Here is a 6000-nt window from a genome sequence, read left to right as displayed (position 1 = left end):
ACGACTTAAAGCCATTAACGAGCCTTGATTAAACGTGAGAGAGGCGACGTTACAATATCTGTGAGACGGTAACACCAAACAGCTCAAAAAAGATAGGAAAAAGGAATATTAATACCCGTAAGAGCTCTCTGTGTGCATTTTGCAGAGGTTACGTGTTTAGATGCGACACTTTCCTATTTTCACAAGACAAATAAGCAAATAATGTGTGATGGTGAAATGTTGAAGCTGCATGTGACATTTTTTTTTAGCATTGTAATAACTTTTTTGTTTTATGTGTGAGCAATTGAAATAAGTTCTTTAAATTAGGAATTTACTATGTTTGTGAAATTACTTTTTTTTTTTTCGTACAAATTTTAGCAATTAGGGTGATTGGCGCAGTTAATGCACAAGTGAGATGCACATTTGTTTTCTATAAATTCCACATTTACACAGGACATTTTTATCAACATGTTGTAATCTTGTAGCAATGACCAAAAAAAACACAGAAGTTTAATTTCACTCGGCGTGACCAGTGCAGTGAACGGTTGACATGATAATGTGCCTCCCGCTGTGAATATTCACAATAAAATCTAGAATCTCACAGGCCTCGCTGTCGACAAGCAGAAAAAGCTGCAGAGTGATTTCAGATTTCGTAAACCTGACAGGACTTCCAAAAGTCACTTCATCTTTTCACCTCTCGACATGCTTTCAGAAACATATGCAGCAGATAGTTTCAGCCTTAGACGTCATTTACTGTTTAAGTCAAAGTGATTTGATTTAAACTGAATAAATGTCCCACTTACTGTTAGCGCTCAGTGGTACGTCAACATGACTACATGACCTAAGGCAGAAAAATCAGCTGTTTTCTTTCACCATTAGCTCAGCGATCTCAGTTCTGGGCAGGACTGGGATTGAAAGCTTTGAAAGAAAAAAAAAAATCATATTTTATTTAAGTCATGCTTGCCATGAGGCCTTGGTTAAAAGCTACATGCGCCCTACTGGCCACATTCTCTTGACGTACTCTGTGTTATGCGCCAGTGGTTTTGATAAAACGGGTTCAGGGGTTCAGCTTTATTCACAGTAGAAAGCTGAAATGCTGTCATTATGAAAAGAGAAAACATTACTTATTGATGTATCAAGAAGAACTGAAGGAGAAAACTGATGTGTATGGGGTTGGTTCCTTTTATTCCAAGTCTCATTTCCATTGTTGTCTCCTTGGGTTACACGTGGTTAACAAAGAGTGACCTCAGTTGATAACAATTTGAGCATTTACTGTAGTGACTGCATCTACTTTTTCACTTTGTGGCCCTTTCTGTGGAAGCTTATTTTATTTAAGCTGTATTAGGCCTAAAAAAACAAACAAACAACAAAGCAAGAAACAAAAAACCCCTGAGGTTTTTAAACACTTTAATCATCTTACTGTTCTGCTGCTCAGTAATTTTATCTTAAAGTTATTTAAACTGCAAGATGCACCAGCATAAATGAAAGTGTTTTTGCTCCCCCCCCCCCCCTGCAGGTTTCTTTTGGATTTTGCTTAAATATGGATGTGTTTTGAACATCGTGAAAATACTGAAGCTGAAGTTTTGATCCTTTTTCCATGCAAGCTCCATTAGATGATGGAGGGTTTTCTTTCAAACAGCCTGTTCCGAAAATTGCCAAAAAAACATTTAGGTGGGGCTTAAATGTAGGCTTTGACTAATCCCTAATCATACTTTCGGGCATGGTTATGGTCATTCTTTTCCATTTCGAGCCATTCCTCCATGGATTTGTGCTCAGGCTCATGCATAGACAAACTGCCTCTGATTCAACTTTCACTTTGGAAAAGACTGACATGCAATATATTGGAAGACTCCCTGATAGAATGCAGGCTTCGTGATCACAACCAGGGAATAAAAGTATTTGCATAACACATTTTATGCAACACAAGTCAGGCAAAGTGCTGCACACATTAAAATATGCTTTATATGTTTTTGAATAAATACATTTTGCTCTAAAAAATATTCATACTCCTTGAACTTTTTTGCATTTTTGCCATACTGTTTCTACAGTCTTCAGTGTTTTTGTCAGATTTTTGTGTGAGAGCAACAGAGGTGAATATTTTTTTTACAAATAAAATGTGAAAAATGTTGGTCGTAGATAGGAACCAAAATCTATGCAAGCTACCTCTAAGTTAGCTTCACTGAGCAAGAAAAACTAGCTTGTTTTAGCCAGAAATGTAACACTGGAATGTTTCTGTGCGCATGTAAAAGATTTGTACGTCTACAGCTCACGTAGGAACCTGAAACAATGCAGCCGAGGACAATTTATTCCTGCTTTAATAGTTTCCATATCTGTCGGTCAGATGCAGGTCATAATAAGGAACTGATGAACACAAGCTTCTTTCAGACTCTGTGTAATTGCATCATTATTTAACAAAGTGGAAAATGTCAGTTTTCAGAGGACGCTGCGTAGGTTAAAACCTCCACCGTCCACCTTTTATCATATTGCTCTCACTTTCTGTGATCATCTCAGAGCCAAAGGCAACACACACTGCAGATTTATAAAATGGGAAACACATGTTATTGGTGTGACTTTATTTTTAGGGTTAAAAACTGAAACCTTAGCTGCGTGAAGCCTGTACGGGGATCAGGCACGTCTATTCTGCTGCTACAGAAAAGCTCAGTGTGTGAAAACTCTCCACTCGGGACAATATGAGCAGTGAGCCTCTGAGACAAACCAGGTGCCTTTTCATGTGGAGGTGCGTCTCTGTGTCTGTGGTTGGATCGTTGTCTCATTTTGCAATCATAGAAGAAGTTAACAAGAGAGCTGGTTACACGTCTGCAAATCGTCAAGTCTGGATTTCAGCTTTGAACGTCACTTTTTTTTGTTTTTTTTTGTTTTAGCACCATGAGGCCGCTAATTAATCTTAATAACATGACTCTTGGTGTGCTGTTATTTCAACTCAGATCAGGGGTTTAATTTAAATTATCCACCTAGATTTTCAAATTTATAGGGATATGTATAACTTATTTTCACACTCTGTGTTTTCTAAGTTCATATATACATAACCTATTGCAGGTGTTCATTTTTAAGAATTGTATTTTTTTTTCAATTACTGCATGCGATTTCTTTTAATATAATGTGGCTATTTTTAAGATGGCTCTTTAAAGAAATTTTAAATCGTTTAGTATTCTCCAAGGCATACATAGGCAAATCAAACTGATGCAAAATAGATAATAAAATTAAAGTTTTTTTTTATTTTTTTAAGAAAAGAGTTATTCTTCAAAGTTTTATTTACAATGTAAACACATCCAACTCCCAACTTCCAATTAATAATAGCAAGAAAAAAAAAATCTTTAATATTTTTCCGAGCACATATGTTTCAACAGCTGAGAATGAAAATGACTCAAATTACTTTGGATAAGTAATAAACTCAAACTCAACATGATTTGTAAAAATCATTCTGAGGACAAAGTTAATAAATAAAGCTGACATTGCATAAACAGTTGTTATTGTGAGAAGTTACTTAGCATAATTAGCTTTTCTGATCCATCACTGGTCAGTGGCAGGGATTTACCATTACTTATTTCAACAAAACGTCTTCTGTGTTCCAACTCGTAAGAGTGGTAAACGGCATTCATGTAAGTCGAGCCTCTAATTTATTGAGCGTCACACGTGGAAACCAACACCAGTTACCGTCTCTGACAGGAGGAACTTCACTGAGAAGACGGATGACGAGAGCAGGACACATGTCACATACGAACAAGTCCCGATGGAGCAGCGATGGCTTCCTGTAGTCTCACAGGAAGCACTAAACATGTGTTCTTCTAAAGAGGATCTAGTGTTTTCTGTCCTTTTTTTTAAAAAAAATTCATTTATTTAAGCAGTTAATTTCTTAAAATTGTAAACTTGAGAGTGGGCCTAAACACAACTGCTGGGAACTGATGCACATTTCTTAATCTGTTGTTAGCCATACACTGTGAACACGTTGTATAGTTTTAAGTGTTTACATGGGGAAATGTTGCTGTAACATCAAAAAGTAAAATAAGAATAAAGCAAATTGGAAGACTCGATTAAGAAGCAGGTCACAGAGTTATATCAATGAATATACTTTAAGTATAATATTTGTGATAAAATGCATATCAGAATTAAATGTAATGAGACATGTAAATAAAAATGAACAAATAGGTGCATAAATATTCACTAAAATGCCCAATAACTCATAAAGGATTTTATTGCCCACTAAACAGCAGAATATGACATACTGCACCTGAATTTACTGAGAATGTTCAATATCATATTAGTAATGTTTTCATTGTAAATCCATCCTTTAACTCTTTGGAGAAGAAAAAAAGTGTTTTATTTGGGAATTTGTGCTGAAATTCCCAAATAGTTTGGGGATTTTCCTGAAAAGGAGATGCAATAGTCTGAAAGTCTAAAGATGATCTGAACTGAAATGTTTCTATAAAAGGTTTCCCGTTTTATGCAATTTTCCAAAATCGCATGCTTTCGCAGCCAAATTCAGCTTGTTGTTTGTTTCCAGTGACTCTCTAACAAGGTGATGGAGGAATCTGAACTGTATTTTAAGTTACAGAAACACCAAATATCTCAAAGGACCTCAAGCTATTCAAACAGTCACAAAACATCTCGTATTTGCTCCCGGAGAGCATGTTCTGTCCAAAACAGCGTAAACTCTTCAAAGAAGCTTTATTTCCAGATGACAAGGCAGCAGTGTGGTCTGTTCGTCAAAGCACAAGGGATTCATTTGGTCCTGGCTTGTCCATAAATAAGTTATGCTGCTGCTTTGTGTGCTTCCAGATCTGAATGTAGGACCCAGACTTTTCTTTTTCCCCCTTGCAGCCCACCATGGAGGTCCAGAACAACTGACTCCAGCCACTTTACGTGCCTAATTTATACCCCTCCCTTCCTCTTTAAAAAAAGGTCAGAGTTGCTCTGATGGGTGAGTGAAGGGGTGTGGAGTATGTGGGATTGGGATCAGGTGTGGTGGAGTTCCTGTAGCAGTGAAACCCTGACGGGTCAGCCCGAGCGTTCACAGGAAAAGCTGCTAAAACATTTGCTGATGGGGGCTTGGGGAGCGGGGAGGGAAAGCTCGGTGCTGAGAACATGTGAGCGGCGGTTTGAGGAAGCAGTAAATGTCACTGCTGATTCTTAATTGCGTGGCGTATCCCCGCTCTGCTCTGCACTGCGGAGGCTGGTGGAGCTGCAGGGAAATACTCAGGTGGGAGCACATTGTGGTTACTGGCTTTCTCATTATGTCACTATAAAGAGTTCAAACGTTTATTGTGAAATATGACGCTGTAATTATTGTAGCGGACAATGTTACGTTCTTTCTGCTGATTATCGATGCATCTTCTTGTAGAATTAGCTAAATATGTTTAAAGATTTTAAAATGATTATCAGGCGTGTATTTTTTCCAGAAATGTAGGTTTATTTTAAAGTTCACACAGCAGATGTGTGAACTTTTGAACCAAGATTTTGAGATTTTTTTTTTTGTGAGAATTTTCTTGAAATCCATTAGATATGCATATTCACACTCAGCAACTTGTTTCTCTGGCTGTAGAGTGCTGTTTACACTTTAAAGGGGCAAATCAACTATTTTCTACCAAAGCAGAATCTCTTATGAGATCACCCTTTGCTGGTCTGCACACCAACTTTATTCTGATGAGTTGACATTTCTTTCCCTCTTTCTCTATTGTTGTACCATGTTTTATTTGTCTATTGATAATGGTACCCACTGATTTTTTTGTTTTTGATGCAGTGAGTTCTTTTCATGAACTGTGGAAATAAATTGTCACGGTTCCAACAGGTAGTTTAATCCAGGTGTATTCCATTATCTGAATTAGAGTCTTTCTGCATTTATTTTGGTCCAGTTGACTCATAAAACGGCACATTCTGAATCCAAGTACCTCCAAGTGACCTCCTGCTGGTAGATAATGTTTATAGCGCTTATATAACCAAATTTCCTTTCAGTACGCTGCGAGTAAAAACACAGAGAAATACTTTATTGGCTGCCAAAGGAAG

This window comes from Poecilia mexicana, unplaced genomic scaffold, assembly GCF_051168715.1.
Source record: "Poecilia mexicana isolate PSO_F unplaced genomic scaffold, ASM5116871v1 scaffold_18, whole genome shotgun sequence".
In the NCBI taxonomy this organism is placed as follows: domain Eukaryota; kingdom Metazoa; phylum Chordata; class Actinopteri; order Cyprinodontiformes; family Poeciliidae; genus Poecilia; species Poecilia mexicana.
Note: the sequence above shows the minus strand (reverse complement) of the source record.